This window comes from Nomia melanderi, chromosome 13, assembly GCF_051020985.1.
Source record: "Nomia melanderi isolate GNS246 chromosome 13, iyNomMela1, whole genome shotgun sequence".
NCBI classification, from domain to species: Eukaryota; Metazoa; Arthropoda; class Insecta; order Hymenoptera; family Halictidae; genus Nomia; species Nomia melanderi.
In genome coordinates, this window is record NC_135011.1 from 8,039,599 (window position 1) to 8,061,580 (window position 21,982).

Here is a 21,982-nt window from a genome sequence, read left to right on the forward strand (position 1 = left end):
TAGCGGCAAATGATATCTTATATAAAGTACCCTTGAAAGAACAAACAGATCCAGAAAAGAGCTTTTTACGCCATAGCATAATGAATATAAATATAAATAATAAATAGCATAAGAAATAATATAATTAGAAGGAATACGAGAAGTATAATTAACTTATCAAGTGGAAGGATTGCAGACGATGCACTTCACATGTTATAATTTCTCTAAGAACAAAAAGTTTCCTCGCATACACTTCTTAGATTAATTAAAAGAATGAATTACAAAAATCAGTTATTTAAGAAAAATACATAATACTCGAGGAGGCTTCTGAGAAAATGGTTGCAGTATGTATTTCCGCCAGAAGTGGGATAGGAAATATTCTCGATACAGTTCCGAGGAACTTTAATCTCCCAGGAAGATCAGACGAATTCAGTCTGTATCCTTTCGAATAATATTTCATAATCCCGGGGGATGCATTCCTCGAGACCCCCCTTCCCCCGATATAAGAACGCCCCTCGTACTGAAACGATCCTACTCCCAATTGAAAATTTCGATCTAAATACAGAGTGTAATGGCGCAACCTGAAAGAAGGTTACTGTTAGGAATTCGAAATATGAATTTATTCTATCAATGAATGTGTGTTCGGTACAAATTTGATTTTGTTTATTATAACATTATTAATTTCCTGTTGCTTTACTTTTTTACGAGTTTTATTATGGTTAGTAAATAACAAATATTATTTATTCAAGTTTGTATATCCCTGAAAGAATAAATTGAACGATAAATATAGTGATTCAAATATCTTCTGTTTAACAGAAAATCTAATGTATCTTCAATTTAATTGATGCTAAAAATGTATATTTCGTGACTAATCAATATTAGTCACTTTTAGTTGAATTTATAGTTATTAATGTTGCTACTGGTACGAGCTGTTATTTATTTTATAAAATAATTCAGTGGGAACTAGCAATTAGCAATAACGAGATTAATGGTGTACACGTTGTACCTGTTTCAATTGATTACTGCAAGTAGAAATTGCGAACAATAGTCAGACAATCTAATTCGAAATAAAGCCAGAACAATAGAACAAACTGTAATTTAATACGTGCGTTTAATTAACATTCGTTACACGTTCTGAAATTTATGGTTCTGGACGTTATCGTGGTACAATATTATTCCATCTGTAGAATAATTTAATGTAAATTGGAATTTAAGAAATATTCAAATTAACGTAGTACAAACAGATCTGCATTGCTCGTTAACGCAAAGAGATACAGTGAATAATCAACCAAGCCAATTCAAAATGAACCTTTAAAAGCATCAGAAATAATACATTTCTTGATCAGTTCGATGTTCACAATTTGACTCGTGTGTTTGATGAATACTCATCATTTCCACTTAGGTGTACACTTATAGACTGCATTTAGTATGCTATTATTGATTTCGAATAATAATTTGGTACAAATGAATAATCGGAGAACAGCGAATTTACACAATCAGTTATGTATGAAGGGTCACTTCAAGTGGAAACAGCCAGTAATAGCCAGACAAATTCATTTTCTTTAGAATTCAATTCGTACGCTCGAGAATGTCAGGTGTTTGGTTGATTTTCTAACATGACGTAAATGATTTCTGACTGTTCCATTAATAGGATGGATATAAATATATAAAAGTATACATTTTTGAAAATTTTGCTGCGATTCTGGTCCATGTACTTCCTTAATTTCTTAATTGATTTAGGGTGCGGGACGAAACACAGCACCGCGGTTCCTACTTCCACGGCACGGCCAGGTCGCGATCAATTTAATCAACGGTTAATATCATTAATTTCCACTAGACGAATGATTACATTAATTAAATTTAATGGAATACTCGTACAAACGTGTATAAATTCTGGCTTGGTGATTTTTCAGCTGTGGGGCATGGGAAAAAGATGGTATAATAGAATGTGGAAGAATTTTTCATAATGTTACTTAAAATTTATTATTTATGGATATTATTATTCTATTTTTTTATAATTTGATTCAATAGAATAATGTTTATGCAAGTTTCTCATTTATACGATTTGTCCCTTTTATGATTTCTTAGATACCCTTTCAATATATTCTGCTATGTTACAATAATCAATCAATAAAACAATAATATGAATAAGGTATAAACATTAATAGGGAACATTATTTTTTATTTAATTAAACCGAAGCAGATTGTATCATTTACAGTTATAACTTAATTAAATAAAGAACAGCTCTTTAATATTGGTTTCTTAATTTTTATTATCAAATTTGAAATTTTTATTTAACTGTGTTCACACTATTCGCATTTAATTCGAGCATTAATGTTAACAATTATTTCCCAACTGTTGAATTAATAATACAAGAAATAAAAACCTTTATATAATAAATATATTTAAAACATTTGACAGTGAAAAGATAAGATTCACAGAATTGTTAATTCGTTATTTGAATTCGATGAAGTTCGATGAAATGTAGACCGACGAATGTTGTTTCCGGTTTTACAAAATTTTACAACGTATTTCCATTTAATGCGGGGTATCGAGTAATCTTTATTGCCGATCGATCGAACGTCACTGTATCGCTGTCGTCGAACGAATCAATGCATTAACAACATGTCGTATTGCATAATACACGGTACGGCTCTATACGCTGCCTATTATACCGGTATTAAGTGATACGAGTCAGGCATTGATGAAGCGGCGTTGAATCAACAGTACTTTTAATGCAACCGTAATCGCATTATCCGTCGCGGAAGCTCATTAAACAAGGTTTTCTCTCATAAATAAAAGTGCCCACTGTATGGACCATATATGAATTAATACAGGACAAACACCATAATATTATTATATAAGCTGTTTCACAATTTCGTAACATCGATACAATAAATATATTACAGTAAAATATTAAAGAGATATATTTAAAAACTTCTTTTTACCATTTCTGATTATTTTAAACAATGTTTGGTAGTAATCTAATTATATAAAATTATAAGACATTTGTAATTTTCCTGATTTCACAAATGTTCCATTTATCATCGTTTTCTTAAAACAGAGACAATTCTACATAATTCTCTGTAATCTGAGAAAAGGAAATCATTTTGTGGAACAGTAAGTATTGTTACAAAACAATCGAACGTCGAAACGAGGAGACGAATCAGAGGTGAACGTATCGGATCCCGGTGCAGAAGAAAATGAGTTCCTTACAGTCGATTATTGCCGAGTGAAATCATCAGTAATCGATGCCAACAAATTCGTATCGCGAAGGGACTTACCGTGAAAAGCTTTCATTAAAATCGGATCCCTGGGATGACAGGACAGGATAATCCGCCCGGCGATCGAGCAAAACGGTCCCCGTTTTTTTTCGAGCGGTCAGGAATCTGAAAGGAGGTTAAGAGATCTGATTAAATCGAAAAATTCAATTCCTCCGAGGGGCTCGCTTCTTTAAGCTCTGGCCGTTTCGATCGCTTCCGATTATGGACGATTGAGTCCGAGTCTATCTTGTCGTATTTCATTTTGTGAGAAATTTCAGAAATATCGAAATGAAAAGGAAACTTCATTTTGGAAATTCTTTTCTGTTTGACAAATTTTTATTGTATTCACCACATTCTTCCTTTCGATACAGTGATTTTTTTGTGATATAAAGAGATTATAACACTTCGAAATTTTCGTTCATTGTTCTACATTATCTAAAGAAAAGAATGACGAGATATTAACTACCATTTTCAGAAGTGAAAATGGATTATTTACTGTACATTAGAGTAAAGGTGACAGTGATGACTTCTAGTTTTGGCTTCTAGGTGCAGTTATTAAAAGAAAATCCAGTCTGGAATGTATTAAACAAGAAACATGCTGACGTATATTGAATTTTATAAACATTATTTGCTAATTGTTTACGTCGGTTTTAATTCATGCGATTACACGAATCTATATTCTAACTGCCAGTTTTCAAACGTTCAATTTCCAAGATCTAAACGAAAGAATATCAATTTTCTAGGAACGATAGTACAAACTGCAGAATAAATATCCATCAGTCTAGTGCAAGAAACTACCAATTACATTCCAATTACCTCGACGTTTCACTCGTCGGGTCATTAAATACATTTAAAACTGGAGTCCACGTAATTAGAGTTGAAATGTAGATGAACAAAAGCGTGTTACTCTCATCAAGGCCATTATAGTCACCACGGTTTCCCTTAATCTAATAAGAAATAGTGCATTTAATATAAATTATCATAGTTATAAAAAAAAAGTTGTTCCTGGAGTTGCTCTAGCTAGGCTCTAGGCGAGAGTGTTTCGTTCAGTTTTTATCGCGCGAAAGGGGGTTGGGAATCGAGGGTGCTTAGCACGCGACTTTGCAAGGCCAAGTCGTGGGTGGCCATTTTATAACCAATTAGTTTCCCTCTTTAAGAAACTGCCTACGGAAGTAGTACTCCAGTGTCCTTCGGGTCGCTCCAAGTGGCCCAGGAGACTCAACCGTTCCCCCACCCCGTACGAAAATAGAAAATCATTGTACGACGATGACTCCGGTTTTCAATAGAGTCACGAACCCAACCGTAGAACAATGGACTTTTATCGGCGTTATTAATCGGAGATGACGCTGCCAGTCGCTTTCACGATGCTCCGTTGACTTTCCGCTGATCCATAAACGCGCGCTAATTATTAGGTAGTAACGTAAATACTTTTAGGTTAAGTATGGACATGTTCTAATTTCAAGGTTCCACCCTTCATGGATGAGGGTTTCCTGAAGAAACTTGAGTGGAGTTAAATTACATCGAATTCAAACGATGTTAGAAAAATAGAGGAATGTTAGGAAAAGTAGGACTGTTTGCTGATCTATTGTTATTTGAATAATTAAGTTATTCGTTCGATACTTTGAATTCTAAGTATGAATATTTGATGGTAAAATGATTAAAGCAAATGTAGTTATGACTTATTGCAAATGTATATAATTACTTTTAGATTAAGTATGGACATGTTCTAATTTTAAGATTTAACCCTTCACAGTTAAGGGTTCTTTGAAGAAAACCTTCAGTGGAAAAAGTTAAATTACACTGAAGAAAAAAATGCTAGAAAAATAGAACTGTTTCCTAATGCTTTGTTATTTGAATGATGAAATGATTTATTTAATACTTTGAATGCTAAATATGAAGATTTGATGCTGTCAAAATGACCAAAGCAAAGGGTTAATTATGACTTATCGCAAACGTGCATAATGATGATGAATAATACAAATGAATACAGAAAATAATAAAAACATTAAACATGAAACATTAAACGAACGTAAAATTTCATTTCAAATCCGCTTGTATTTCTCATTAAACTAATAGTTGAATGTACTATTCTTTTTGTTGTTCGAATTACTAAGATAGCGACACTTCAGATTCAAAATGGTAACAAAAAGTCCTGAAACAGCAACATATAAGAACACGTTACTCGGGTCATCATACGTCGCGCGAGGTTATCTTCGGTCAAGTCTCGTGCACATGTATAAACAAAATTCCACTGTATCTAAGTAAATTCTCGACTGGAATAATAAGGAACGTCTTACGGATGGGAAAAGAAGAACTCTCGTTTCGCGTCATCCAAGTGAAGTGAATTTCTCGCGGAATATTCTTCTCTTGGGGCCGGGGCTCCTCGAAGAGGTTAACAAAAACCCGGAGAATCAGTTCCCTCTCTCGTTCTATAGAGAGTACTTAATGAAAATATTAAAATAACATTCGAGTGGTAATTGAATTGTAATGTAACGTGAAAGCATTCGGTTTCATTCGTAAAATGGGAAACGATTCTCAGACAGTTTGAGTATAGGGGTTAAAAGAAATCTGAAGTAGATAACGAAGTGTTACTCAACACGTTCGAAGTTTATTTAACGGATAAACAACTTTATCATTATTTTCAATGTATCACAGCGCGACGAGAGGTGCTGCGATTAATTTGTTCTTTTTCGAAGAATTTTAATTTCACGTTTAATTAATATTCGCTCGCAGGGGAGTCTGCAGCTAAAACTCACCAATAAAACGCGTAACTTTCAACAATGAAAATTCGTATGAGAAACAAATTAAATATTCATAATTGTTTTTTAAATATGAAGAGTTATGTAATCAACAGAATTAAATTGAGTACTGTAAAAATTAAGCCCCTTGAAAAATTAACGTTTAGTGGGCAAAGAGTCTAAAATTGAAAATGGCTAACTGTTACTCCAAATATAAAAATATTATTACAAAATCTATTTAATTTATATAATTTAAATAAGGAAAATCATTTATTTAATTTAAGCTCGCATAAAAGTGTATAAGAATGTACACTAGACGACAAATCAATAATTTATTTTTTAAAGAATCCAACTGTTATTCCAAATATCAAAATATTAAAAAATTCATTGCTAGCTCTCATAGAAATATGTAGATCTATATAATAGATGGTAAGATTAGTCATTTTATTTCAGAGAATAGAACTGTTGTTCCAAGTATCAAAATATTACTAAAAAAATTCATTGTAAACCTTCATAAAAATGTAAAGAAATATATAACAAATAGTAAGGTCAATAATTGCTTTTCTAAGGAATTTATTAACGCGTTCAATTAAAATTCATCGAGACAGGTGTGTAAACCTCGAGGTGGAAGCCGACGCGCGCGGTTCATCAGTCTTGAGAAGGGAAACACGTTTATCCATTCCTCCGGTCGATAGTTTCCAGCGGACCGACTTCGTATAGGACTGTTTCCTACGCCGACGACCCCTCAAATCGATCATATCGGCGTTCCAGATCCGCTCGAGCGTGTGTCCGAGACGCAATTGCATAACTCTGGATTCTTTCGGATCACTGATCGCTAGTCCAATCGATTCGTCACTTGGTAAACCCTTTTTAACCCTTGCCCGACGGTATTCAGGTCCATTTTCACCCCTTACGCGTTCGCGACAATAGCCAAGTAACTGAGTTTTTCACATTTATATAAAAATTTGATAAAGGAAACGCAATAAAGCGGAAAACGCAATGAAATTTAATTTGATATTACTTTTGCTGTTAAAACATCAGAATCATCAGCAGGGAAAATCAATAAAGGAAGTAAATCAAACTTAGTAATTTAATACCGAATAAAGATGAAGAGTAAATACAAAAATAATAAATAAAATTAAACTGAACGAAGTGAAATAACGTAGAATTTTCCTCTTCATGATTAATAAAGAAACAAATATATGTACGGCGTTCGACAAATAACCAGTGCCGCGATTCAATAAATTTCAAATACTCCAAGGAAACAATTTTTTGCATGAAACGAAATGGAATATGATAAATACGTTTCTGTTTGATTATAAATTGATACTCACGTTTATTCGACAGAAAATGGGCAATTACTTGCCATCGTTTATTTATTATCGAGAACAGTTTAGCTGGATAATGTATTTGCCTACAAGCGAGCACCGCTGATGGTTCCGGATAATCGATTTAGCTAAGAAATTCGCAAGTGAAAAAAATTTCCTTGGCTAAAAGAGTGAAGCGAATTCTTCCCTTTAACCGAATGAACCGGTTAAAAGGTGGCGATGCAATTTGTGCAATTGATCCACCGTTGACTGTGGCTTTTTTTTCTATTTATTCTGTCTATTAGAGGAAGAGGTCAACCCTTTAGATTTTTATGTAACTGCGACGATAAAAAATAACAGAGTTGTTTTACTAAATAAATACCTTTGTTTATCCTTGTCGTACGCTCTATTAATACGCGTCAGTGTTATTTATAAAGTACGATGTTTCTACAATACTCGTGCAAAAGTTCAAAAGTAGGATTTCTCGGAATAAATCGAGACGTTCGAAAAAGCATAATATATACACAACAACAACAACAACAACAACACGATCGTCAGAGACATTTTCAGAAATACTCATTAGTATTTCCCGGAGAATTAATTCCATGTGTGTTGCTATGCAAATCATATTCCAGCGAATCAATCGTGATGGTACCTGCCATTCGTTTACTAGTCACGAATGTTCCCCGCCGCGTATTGCGAATATCATTGAAAAATACTTTTATCAACTGCACACGATGCTTTTGTTATTTCCCGGACTGGTTGTGCGGATATTATTAATTTTAAACAGGCAGCGAATAATATCTCATTTCGCTGAACCATTTACAAATTATTTATTATTTATAATTCAGATTTATCGTATTAATCATCGCTTTTATTTTTTTTTCATTGTTCCCTCAAATTAATTTCCTGGAAAGTATAACATGAAAATGAGAATAAATAAAGACATTATGAAATCGTATCAGCTTTTAATTGTTATAGAATTTAGCAATATTGAATATTCTACAAATCCATATTAATTTAAAATATAACGATCAGATTACGAATATTTATGTAAATATGGACTCTATTACCTACTAATTTGTTGCGTCATGTTACGATCTATAAGCCAGGTGATTTATCAACCATGTGTCAGTTTAATACTGGATCCAATCTATGCAAATTATTGGTGTAATTTTGTCAAAAATACTAGGACTCACAGCTTCAAATATTAAAATTATACAAAGGAAATCATTAAGACTGTAAATCTATGATTGTTTATGTATTAGCTCATAGTAGTTTAATTTTTAATTGTAATTGTCTTATGTCAGTTGAACATAGAAATCACAAATAGGATTAGGTAGCCATTGTGGCGGAGAAGTTCGGTGACCTTGAGCGATCCTACCTCAATGCTGAAACGGAGAACACTACCGTCGAAACGAAGAAGCGAAGAAATAAATCTATTTCACAATCCTCTTACAAATTTTTCTCCTGTTGCCACAATTCCCTTATAAATGGAACTTTTCCATCTCGTTCCGTTTCTACCTGGGAGCATTCCCTAGGAAACCGAGATTTGATTTATCATCGCGTATTTTTCGAAAATGACTCTGTAAGACGGACAGATAGATTCTCCCTAGAAACTGAAATTTCCTGATTTAGATAGAATTAATTTTCAACAAAATGATTCGTCTTGCGTTCGAATTCTTTCTGAAACTTCAGGAGACAGATTCAACTTGGAACTTGTGTTTCTGAAAAATGTTCTACGCTGAAGTACCATTATTGATAGTACCTATATCGTTCTGTAACCGTCAGGCGAAAGTGTTGAAAGAAAATATCAGTATATATTCCGGAGACACGTTTATTTTACGCTTATATTGTAAATCATCTAACTCTCGGATTAATAAATAATCCTTTTATAAATCAGTGGCAATCTCACACGCATTTTCGGAACGTGAGAATGTTAAGTAATTCATTAACTTTAAGGTTTATAGCCTCTGTCGTGAAAGTTGTCAGTGTAATTTCAAAATTATAAAGTATATTCGTTTTAATGCAATTATTAAAACTATTGGTACATTGTCAATCTGTATTTATGTGTTGATATTGGTCAATTTTATACTACATACTGTAGATTTTTCTTTTTATTAGTTGATTATTTATGTACGACTGGGGAAAACGTAGCCGTACATCTGCGGAGGCGACTTTTGACCTGTTGATGCATCATAGCGGCACTTAGGATTGGTTTTTTGGACAAAACTCAATAACTTAAAAAGTATGAATGATACAAAGAAATGCTTCGGACAAAAATTGTAAGGTATAGAGCTAAACATATGATGGTGATATTGTTTTTTTACATCATATTATGAAGTTTTGCGTTTCGATTCACAAAATTGTTATTTCTTAAATAAAAATCATTTTATATAGGAGAGACAACTTAACAACACATTGGTAACCTTCAATTTTCGTTATATGTATAGTCGAATTTCGAGGTTTTCACAGGTACCGCTTAGAATTTTAAGAAAGTTAGTTTAAGCACCAGCACGTTTGGCCTGCTGAGATTTCAGTTTTATTAAATATAAGTAATTTATTACTTGTTCTTGGAGACAATATTTTTGAACGCCCAAGTTGTAATCCTACAATAGATTTTTTCTAGTCACGAAACAAAATTCGGCCTATAGAGGGTTAACATCGTTGATCGTGAGAGATCAGCTTTCAAGCGTTCCGCGATCAGAAAACGCTGATACGAGGCTGTGTACGCGTAAACATTCTTCAGGTACGCGCAAGAACCGATTGAAAATTCTTCGGAGGTAAATTTTTCCCTTTCGGTCTTCTCTCTAATTTACAAGACCCGTTGACAGGAATCCAGAGGGAAGAGTTTACAGAACGTGTCTTTTGATCTCCCCCTTTCCGCCGAGCACCGCCGGGCTCCGTCTATTTCCTCTCCAATTTCCGTTTCCTTGTTTGCCGTCCCCGTCTCGATGACGTTCGATAAATATTTTACGTGTTGTCGATACGGGAGGCAGAGTGCGCGTATCCGCGTCGATTGTTTTGAACGTCTCGCTGAGAAGAGCCCGCGGAACAGAGGACTAGAGCCTTCTAGATCGTAGGCTTCGGATCCCGGTCGAGATGTTTTTTTCTCTGAGAAACGACAAAGATTGCGTTGCTGACGAATGGAGAGTCTGAATGTTCTGGACATTTAGGAATTGAGTGCGAAGAATAAGAATATTCTTAGATTAACTCCTTGCTGTGTAATGATGAGTGAGTCTCATAAAATAAAAATCAATGTTGATCATTATGCATGGATCAAAGTGAACAACAACTTTGCTATTATGAATTTATTATCTTCAAAGTAAATTTGCATTTATAATGAAGAGGAAAATTTCTTTACGTTGCCAGGAAATTGTTGACGGTAAAAAGTTACACAAGCTAAGCAGAAAAAGAAAATGTTAGCGTAAGGGGTTAATCGAATGAAGCGAGAAGAAAATAATGAAGATTTTGTTATTATTATTTCTATTTAATGAAATCTATTCATTGGATTTAATCAATATTTTATTAAAAATATAATGAAAATATATAGCGAGGAAACTTTCGAGTGCAAAAGATTAACTCCGTGCTAATCTGTTGAATTGTCTATCCACGTGTCGGCGTTCCTATGCTTCACCCCTTTTCTCCGCCACACTTTCGTATCGTTAAATGCGGGCCAAATCCCGTGTAGCCCGAAGCCCGACAAATTACGAGAGCCTCGAGGAGCCCGTAAAAGAGGTCGACCACGTGGGACGCTGATCTTTCGCGGAACTCATCCCCCGCGCGAGTTAAAGAGGCTACTTTGTATTGCAGCCTGGCCGCGCTCCTCCGAGACAAATGGCTCTCCCCGTGTTCCTTTTTTCCATCTTCTTCGACTACCACCTCGCGAGGAAAATGGGACGCGGGAAAGAGCCTGGTAATTATTTTTCTCGACCGTCCCGTTTGAAACGCGAAGAGAAGGGGAAGGAGAAAGATTCAACGAATTTCGGACGGTTTCGAATGTTTGATTAGAGGGACGAATTCAGGTGATACACTCCCAAAGAGAAAGATAGCACACGTATGCTGTCTTTAATTTCTCGCGTTATAATTATGGCATAGAGAAGGTGCAAATGATACTTAAGGACTACCTTCGCGCGTGCTATCTGTTTCTTTGCGAGTGTTGATGTAGAAATAATTTGTATCGTTCTTATGCATAGTAAATGCAACGGAAATGCGCCTGAGAAGCTGTTTCCACCCCTTGCTTCACGATTTCTTTCTTGACTATGATCGGTGCAGTTCTTTTGTCATTAATAATTTAGCGAAAAGAGAAGAATTATAAGGACATCCTATGTCCATGTTTCCTCTAAAGTATATTAATTCATAACGGAATAATATTTACTTTGAACTCGGAAGCATGGAGCAATATTTATGTTTGTTAAGCTCTGTTTAAAATCTTCACCGCGAGTCTGGCATGATATTATAAGCTAAAGGGTTGATGAAGATGTTTGTTTAGTGTATGTCAGGAATGAATTATTTTTAGATAATTTCATATTTAGTTTGTTAGTTTCTTATGGAAGATGGTAAGTAGAATTAAATTGTGTGATGAAAATATAGATTTTTCAAATGTACATGCATCATTATACTCTATATTATTGATTTCAATTATACAAAATTAGAAGACTAATGAGTTCTACGTACCCATGTAATAATCAGTTCAATCGAAATAGATTTCTAAAAACGTTAAATATAACAAATTTAGTAACAGGGTAATTTATCCTCATGAGGAATCTTAATTCACTCATCAACACCCATCATTTCCAGTTAAGTCCTATCAGTACGATAGTAGTTAATCTTCTCGCATAGAATTCCAATGAACGGCGAAGGATAGGTCGGAGGTGTGGTCACGCGAAAATAAAAGAGTAGAAAGAGAATGGAGCGATAGAACCACGAGAAAAAAACAGAGGAAGGAAGTAAAAGTAAAAGAGAGGAACGGCGAAAGAGAATCTAGCGTTTACGCATCTCCGTCTGTAGGTCTGGTACACCCTGTATTCGATCGACCTCTTAATTGCCGCCTAAATTATCCTCCATTAGGAGAATCAGGAGTATTGCATGCAAGCCGCACGCCTACGCTCCGGCTCCATTATCGAAATCAAATCTACCAGGCCACGCTACTCCATTAATAGATGATTCGATGCGAGGGATAGATTGCTGGGCCAGCGGCCGGCTTTTCTTTCAGCCGGTAGTCCGTATCGAATGAAAACACGATCGACGACGATCAATGGTCGACTCCAACCCGCCAACTTAAAAAATAATGCCTAATGTCTAACGAACAAATTGATTTATGAAAAGATTTGATAGTGTACTCGAATCGTACAAATCTCGAAATCTTTTGAAATCCAGAAATGTTTCGAGTTTCGACAATTCGAAATTTTGTATCTCTTCTCTATTTTTGTGATTGCAAAATGTCGCGAGACCCAGGACTATTGAGTTTCGGGAATTCGATATTTTGTATTTTTTTTGAAATCTCCCGAAGCCCAGGTTTTGAAAATTTGAAATTTTTTATTTTATTTTGTGATTCGAATCTTTTGAAACTCTTGAAACTCGGATGAAAGGACATGAAATCAATGTATAAGGAATCATTGTTAGAATTATTTCGTTATTGTATTTTGTTTCAGTTAAAGAATGTTCACATAAGGATTTTGACTTCAGTTCTTAAATCACAATGTTCTTCTTACTAAGTAAAATTAGGACGTCAAGAGTTTTAAGGTCCGAAAATTTCGGCAGAGTTCAGTGAACATCTAATTACTATAAAATAAGAATCGCGAGATCGAGAATTCAATGAATTCTCCCACGTGGAAAATGAAAGTTTTTAAATTAACTTTCGAGAAAAGTTGCTGCAGAAATAACGATTTCTACCATCCGCCATTTTATTTTCCCTGTTTTATCGGTCACGTTAGATCAGGAAAATAATAAAGGTCTTTGGAAATTATCATCGAGTGCGTGCAACTACGGAAACCATCAATCATCCACAGAATATGTTTCTGAACCGAGTAATGTTACGTGGCGACGACATCACAGTGACCATCACCGGCGCTATATTTAATGTTCTATGGCTGCTCCCTCCGGGTCTGTTTGCAGTTCGTGTGGACACATTGAAGCACATAAAGAAAAATATTCATCGGGTTACAATCCACGTGAAGATATTTATCGAGTAAAGTATAAACTTCACATATCAATGAAATTATTTGATGTAACAATGTTAACTTTAACAGAAAAGCTACAATTTATAGTCAAGCGGTGCAACAAACATTATATTTAAACAGTGACGTAGATTGAGATAATAATAAGTGCACAGTAATGTTTACAGTAGTTTCTATCTAGCTACAAATTCAGTTTCTGTTACATTAAAATTCCAAAGGAGGTTAAATAAATGATAGTAGAATATAAATTCCAATGGTTAGTGCATACAAAATAAAATATTTTCGCATTGACCCTGACACATCATTAGTCAATTTTAGGAATTTGATAAGCTCAGTCGGGAGGATTATGTTAAGCTAATTGGCCGCGAGAATTTTGTTATTCAAATGTGAAATATGCAATCATCGACAGGTAAGTATTTAGACAATATTTACGTTTTTTGTGGATGATGGAGAGAGTTGCTTAGCTTGTGTAATTTTTAGTATGCTCACTATTGCGGCGTATAATTAAAATAAACGGAAAATCGTTAACTGTTTGAGCTCGAAGGCGAGGAAAGTTGTTAATTGTCGGATCTACCTGCAAGGACTCTTCTTTCATAAATCAGAGTATAGATGCTTAGATTATTTTTATTTCTCGAAATCTTTCATTTAAAACGTGAAAATATCATATATAAAAATGACTATTCGAAGAAACAATCAAAATGGCACCTCCACTTCTAGAAGCAGAGACAATTTAAACTTTTACAAATAATATATTAAATTTCAATGAAATAAAACAGAAATCAAATGAATTCCAAAAGGTGATGAAACCATATATGAAGATGTTCATTGAAAAAACCACTCAAAATGGCATCTTCACTTCTAGAAGCAGAGACAATTACAACTTCTATAAAAAATATATTAAATTTCAATAAAATAAAACAGAAATCAAATGAATTCCAAAAGGTGATGAAACCATATATGAAGATGTTCATTGAAAAAACCAGTGAAAATGGCACCTCCACTCCGAGGGTGCGCGCGCGTTTCAGTGACCAGGACGCGAAACCATCGACGCTTAAATCACCAGGGACTCTTGCAAAACGAAGGTCTGAGGCGTAGCGAGCGAAACGGAATTTATTGCGACGCTCGATCGCAATCTTTATTGTCATCCCGTCGAACTTTAAATCTCAGCTGTCTTTTCGGAATAACGCGATCGGATCGTTGCGAGGGGGGATTTTTACGGAGGAAATTTGTGGCGCGATTCCCTCATCCTCGATGGAGTTCGAATGTTTTACGCCCGATCGTCGTTTTCTCCCGCCAACAAATTTTCAATAATCCGATCGGATTTGCAATTCTTACATCGCCTCTTTCGACGTCGTTAAAAGACCTGAATGAGCTTGAAGCATGCACTAACGAAGCTCCGTCAGTTTTAATTTAGATCATTCTTAATCCTCCGCCTCCGATATGCTTTTTCACCAACGTGGTCTACAGTATAGAGCTATTATGGTCAAAGCTTGATTTTCTATTGTTGCGAGTTCTACAAAAGTCTGAAGAAATGCTAAGATACTTACTTACCATTGGATTGTGGATTTTTATGCATTTATGGGATATCTGAGAATGCTAAATTGCACAAAATGTACGCTATACGAAACGATTTATAAAATATTTAAAGTATGACGTTTTATATAGTATTTATTAGTATAAACTATTATATAGTCTATTAGTAGATATTATATATTACATAGTATTGCTATAAATATTCAAAGGAATATTAAAAATGGAATATTACAATGAATTTTTATACTTCCGTCCAACTTTGTCAATGCGAAAGGACATTCGGCAAACCGGTAGGTAACAATGATAAACCAGGGAAAAACGGAGAGCTGCTTTGAGGGTTCTAAATCATCAGAAACGAATAAATGGAACGTAATATCTTAGCCTCATTCTTTTCTGTTTCGTCGTTCGCTGGCTTTCTCCTGGGACAATGTTTAATGATTCGTAAGTGATCGAGAGCACGAGATTGCTGGATGCCCACAGTGACACATCGAATCGCCGCGATAAATTCGATAGCTGATTTATGATATCCTGAAATGAAGATGGACGTTAAAGTAGCCTTCTCGCTATTTGGTTATTTGTTGTTTTCTAAAGAATGTTACTCTATTCTTCATAATGGTCCTTCATAGTGACATCGAAAATCGCTTAAAAAAAATGCTTCAAACAAATACAATTTCTTTTCTAATTAATCAGTTGCATATTAACAGATATCACTGCATTCAATTATTTTCTTCATTAGGAATTTTTCAGATAACCTAGTAGTATATTTCTCTTCTAAATAATTATTACGAATAACGAACAAAATGATAAATAATAATAGAAAAATAAGATATTACTCAATAAAGACATGAAAGAATCATTTTTTAATTCCAAATAATTTTTCTATCATTAGTATTCAATATCCAAAATAAACGTAACTTCATGTTGGAACCAGAAACTTCTCTCATCCTCCAAACTATTACAATAAAATAATTCTACTATTACAACTGTTTTACCAATGCATAAATAAAATAAATAATGAAATAAATAATATAAACTCATTGAAAATAATTACAACGACATCTGTTACAAATACACAAAATTCGCAGTCTGATAACAGTGTACAGTAAAGACAGCCGAAAAGGCAGTCGAACACTCCCAAAGAGCCAAGAACAGCTCCCATTGAAATGAAAAAGGGATGAAAAGGTCAGTCACGCTCTTCATCCGTCTCCACCCCCGCGGAGAACTCTAATCGCCGTGGAAGTGCCCGTGCGCCGCACCGCCTTAATTCGACGAGGTGTAAGCTCTTTGGTTTCCCTCGTCGGCGCCTATCGCCATCTTTAATAACGGTGCTATAACTCATAATTGAAGAGAGTCGCTGTCCCGCGTCCGCCCACGCGGCTCTCCTTTCACGTGCCCGCTTTTGTCCGTTAATTTGCTCGGTTTGTCTTCTCTCCTCGTTCCCTCGGAGCTTCTGTATCCTGTCGCATGGAAGAATTAAGCGGGAATCGAGTTTTGCGAGCGCTGCGTGAATTATCTTGGATGGCAAACACTTCTTTATCTTTACCATTGATGGGATTGCCAGATTTTTGTGTCTCTTGGATGAGACTGTATCATTGATGCTTTAAGTTTGTTGATGTGATTGCTATGAGGATTGTTTGGTTATTAGTGAAGCGGTAGGTAATTTATATTCATTAAGACGATTGATTTTACAAATTGAGAAGTAGATGAAAATTGAAAGTGGAAGAAAATATATGTATAAAGAAGTAGTCGGTAATATTAATATTATAGTAATATTATTGTGATATATAATATATTAATGTTATATAATATTTAATATATTGTCATATTAATATAATAATATTCAATAAAATGTAAAAATATTCGAAAATTACAAACTGTAAACTGAAATTGAAAACTTAATTATTTTGTGTTGTGAACAACTCGTTGATTGTTGTCAATGTACTTGTTAATGTTATTGTAAATTTCACTACAACGCGACCGGGGTTGTTACTGTTGTTATAACTGCCGCTGTTGTTTGACATTCATTTTTTTCCCTTGCAGATTTAACTATGTTTGTTTCCATTGAATGTGCTGCTGAAGTTTGATGAATTTTTCAGTGTGTATTCTAGCGTGTATTCATTTTAGCATTTGCTGACTGTGCTGCATCTATATTTGGTCGTGTTCGCCTTTTTTTCGGATTTCGATGCGATCTACTTTCAATGTTTGTAAGACTTCACTGACTGTATCCGGTGTTTTGCCGGTTGTAGGTATATACATTTCTAATTTTCTAATTGTAAATGATATGCATTCCGGTATGCGTTTATTTTGAAGTTTCTCGATTAGCTTGTGTATTCTTTTATGGCAAAGAACTTTTATTTTAAATTCAATGTCTATAAATTTTCAATTAATATATTCAATGTTTCCTTAGTTGTATGTGTGTGTATTTTTTATTCCTTTATTGCAATTGGTGTGTATCTACGTATCTACGTATCTTATTATTATTACAATCAGGCTACCTTGTTCTACATGAAAATTAAATAAGAATAAAGCTAAGCTGAAAAGAAGAAAAAGTAATTAGAAACTTTTATATGCAGGTAAGTGAAGTTCAGGTTGAAGGATTGCTTTGAACCTTAACTTTACTTAACTATAATTGAAAGCTACGAAGGATGAAGTATTTATGGGCACTGTTGCAAAGAAATGAAAACTGCGTGAAATGTAAACGGCGCAATAAATAAGTATTCGTAAAATCTGGATTACTTCCCACAATAATTCATTCACTAAAATCAATTTTTTAAAACACTTTTATCTACTATCTCTTTTATAACAGTATTTATATTAAACAATAGCCTAAAATATAGATTTAGGCATCAAGTATAACTAAAAATCTTCAAAACGATACCTAAAGAAATTTATTTTCACAATCATCTGATTTCCTGATCTTTTTAATTAACTTTAATCATTTCAATCATTATAATTTAAAATAACCTCAACTCACCATTACTGTCGAAATAAATAAAAGTAATATTACACAAAAAATAACATTTCTTAACCTCTTCTACAATATCCTATCAGACTATTTACTTTCTTCGAATATGTACTAAATATTACTTTTCTATCATCAATCGTGAACACAAACCATATCGACACTTTACCTATCGTAACTAATCAAACAACTAGCTACAAAATAGAGATAAACAAATTAGATGATAAATTTTTCTTAATGGAAACAGAAACAAAAGGAAGGATGAAAATTGAAAAACCAATTAATCGGACAATATAGGAATCGATATGAAATTAGATGAACAAAAGAAAACGTAGAATTTTAAATCCGATCATTTGGTGCGGTTAGTGTTAAGCTTTATCAAATTAACCTTTATCAAATAGGACAATTGTCAAATCCTTTCGTTTTTCTCATAAATTTTTAAGTATAACGCAGCATTCTTCAAGTCAAGATTAACAAAGTATTCCAGCCCAAGCGTCCGCTCTGTTTTAGTATCCAGCAACTGCGGCTTTATCGGTTCATTTGTGGTGGAGCCGGTTGATTGTCACGGTCAAATTGTCACGGTTCCAGCAAATGACGATTTCCCCATGAACTAACCGACTTACGTAACAGAAAAATAATAATAACTCGGCGGTGGCGAGTTCCCTAGGTTCCGTGGCCCACGTGACAGGATTATTCAACCGCCCGCAATTGCTTCGTGCTGCAGCAGGAACGTGATCACAAACAATCCCGCCGCTATGCCGCGCGGTAACGGGAACGTGATTCACAGTAAAAATGTTCATTTTCTCCTTCCCTTAAGTGTCCTGCAATTCCCATCCACCTTCGGCATCTTAAAGAACATCGGCAGCCGGATTCGAGGGCGTGCGACAGTTTCGTATTTAAATTTTTCCTTTAGCCGCTGCAATAAATTTCTTCGAGGAGTTTCTACTTAGCCGCCGGTTCTCGCGTTTGCAGTTCTGCATTCTAAATCGATATCGATTTTCAGTTTCTGCGAAGTTCCTTTATTTTCTTTTCTTTTGAACCTTATATGGAACATTACAATTTATTGTATTCATTCTTTGAAAATCAATCTTTGTAGTGATTTATTTTGGTATTAAATTGGTACTATGTAAAAACGAGTAGGGGATTATTAAAAAAGGAGTTTGATATTAAATCATCCAAAGATTCTATGAAAAAAGAGTATAACAATATTTCTTTTCTGGAAGCTTTTAAATATTTATTGAAATTTTTCTTTAGTGAAGTCTTTACCACAGCCATTCCAGTACTTACATACGCTCCCGTTTACTTTTGAACTTTCGTACTTCAAGTTACATAAAGGTCGCAGCATAAAACATCACTGCATCCGATATTGAATTTAAAATATCTAGTAAGCTAATAGCTCTTCGATAAAAATAATTAACATACTTTTATACAGAATAACACACGCTGTATTAATTCGCCGTTAAAAACTCTAAGTTCCATTGAAAAAAAAACCATGCACCACCTTGATGTCTGCAACGATGTAACATCAATAAGAATATCTTACTCGTCACATTTCCCTCTTCAAACCAAATCAAATCAACCGAAACATTTTTCACGAACGTCAAAAGCAAGGGAGACATTCAGAATATTCAAATTCGATAGGGCACCATATCTCTGCCACGCAAACTATCATTAATCTTTCGTAGAACATCGCAGTTCAGCCATCCTTACTCACACAGAAGCGAACGCAATCGTCTGGAGTGTCTCGGGTTCCCCGTTGAAGTGGGTAGAGGTCGATCGATCAGACGGAAGTAGACATTAGGATTGTTCGTTCCTCGCATAACTAACTACCGGTTACTATTACGTGGGGGTGGGGGCGGCGCTGGGGGTGGTGAATCCACGATGCCCAGCCAAATCTGTTTATCTTCCAGATAAGGGGATTAGGTTGAAGCAAGGTGAACACGGGGTATCATCAACTGTGCAACGCTGCAGGTGAGCTTGTGCAGAGCTCGGAATCACTTCGGTACGCCGTGATAAGCTCCGCAAGACCGAATCATGGCCCGGGGTAAGCGCTAAGAGGATGGACCGCGTCGGAAGCAATTAGGGGAACTTGGATACCACCGAGGCTGTTATCATCAAGAAGAAAAATCCATGGAAAAATGTCGATTACACGTTATCGATGGGAAATCTGCAGAGGTTGTTTTTCATTTTTATCTTCATCGTAGTGTTTTGCGTTAACATTTGAAATTGGTTTTAGATTAGGTTTGAGTTAAATTGATGGTGTAAGGCGAAGAAAAAAAACTGTAGAGAGTAGTATAAAATTGGAAGAATTGTTAAATTGAATATTTATCATTATTGATTACTAAGTTATGGATTTGATCTCGTATGTTGATCCTGTTTGTTCGGGGGGTATGAGTCATTAAGGTTATTGGTTCATTTGTGTTCAGTCGAGATCTTGGGTACATAAGAAGACAGTTATTTGGGCCTTTGACATTTAGAAAGTACCATTTACATTAAAATTCTGTTATAAATGGAATGTGCCAATGTAAATATTATTGGTTTATTTAATCTCTTAGGTAGCTTGTAAATTTCTTGTTTGATGATTTTTTGCGAGTAAAATATAGTAATTGAATTAATCCTCCGCAATAATCCAGCAGTGTAAGTTCACAACGAATTTGAATTAGGAGACCGTGCATTCATATTTTTACAACAAAGTAGGAGCCTGGAATGAGATTGGGAAAAATGAAAACGTATATCCTCGCAAGAAATAAATTTCTGTTTTTATAAACTACTGTGGAGAAATTTAAATTTGCATAAAGCTTCAAGCGCTAACTGATTACGGTGTCCATTAATGGTGGCACGAGCAGAAGGACAAATTACAAATTCCGAATAATATTCATCATATATTTACTAGCAAATAACACCATACATTTCTTATATAAATCAAACAAACCATTATCTCCATTCTGAAATATTTTTAATTGTCTCCGTTCTCCATCTACACTGATACAAATTACCGTCACGTTTTATCGATTTACAATAATTTAATCCATCTGGTTTACTCAGTACGTAATTGTGCTACTGACGAAATCAATTCCCTCAAACAAATAAACAACTAAATAAATTATTATCAACCGATACAAACGTTCATAACCCCTTTGTCCTATAACTCCTTCCACAATCGTGCTTAATGAAACGTTATCGTACATATTTTAGTAGAAAAAGGCAGAAATTCGATACCTATCTGTATCCAAGTTTACCCAAAGGTTCAACGATTGATAACAGAGAACATAATATTAATATAAATTTCAATAAAAACATAATATTCAATTTACATCAAAGAAGAAGTAAATAACATGTAGATTTGCTTAACTCACTTTCAAATTTCACTTTGAAATCATTTGAATTCGCGTTAAGATCCGCAATCTAGTAATGACGAAGAACAAGTAAGAACTTTTAATTACATTATTTCCCGCGGTACGATCAACTTCCGCGGAGTAGTAATACAGCAGACGCGTGCTTTGTTCGCTGTTATTCCTGGACATCGCCGGCTTAGAGCAACCCCGTCGTTATAATACATATGACGAGACATTAGAATTTATTTGCATACACTGGAAACAGCTTCCCAGACATGAAATTACCTGCGGATGTGTTTCTACGCCGCGTGTTACAAATAAGCCCGTGTTCCTCCCAGAAATGTCACAGTTCACATCGACCCGACGCCCTTTCAAAGGGATCGCCCGCTTTTTTCTCTACACTATTCCCTCCGTCCCCGTTGTTTTTCCTTCCCTCCCGCGTATCCGTCTCGCGGAATAAAAAAAAGCTACTGCGTAATCCGGTACATGTGCCCGTTCCTTCCTTCTTAATGTTTTTTCCCTCCCTTTGTACGCCGTTCGCTTTAGGCGTTTCCCCATGCCAGGCGTTTTTCCCCTGGCTCTCCATTTTATTCAAACACTTCTCTTCCTTCTTCTTCTTTACAAATATGTCCATTTACCTTCTCCCGACCCTCGCAATTTTCTGTTCGTCTAGACGTGTGCTCTT

At 34.9% G+C, this 21,982-nt stretch overlaps 1 protein-coding gene across 8 annotated transcripts in view; it reads right to left on the reverse strand.

The window, feature by feature from the left end:
* Oamb (Octopamine receptor in mushroom bodies) overlaps window positions 1–21,982 on the reverse strand; it is a 152,154-nt gene that overhangs the window by 76,089 nt on the left and 54,083 nt on the right. For 7 of the 8 annotated variants that reach the window (XM_076373025.1, XM_031988911.2, XM_031988908.2 and 4 more), the window contains one exon: window positions 3,265–3,369. The exons of the other annotated variant lie outside the window; for it this stretch is intronic. The gene's annotated coding sequence lies outside the window, so the exon portion shown is untranslated. The remainder of the gene's footprint in view (window positions 1–3,264; window positions 3,370–21,982) is intronic. 8 annotated transcript variants of the gene reach the window in all.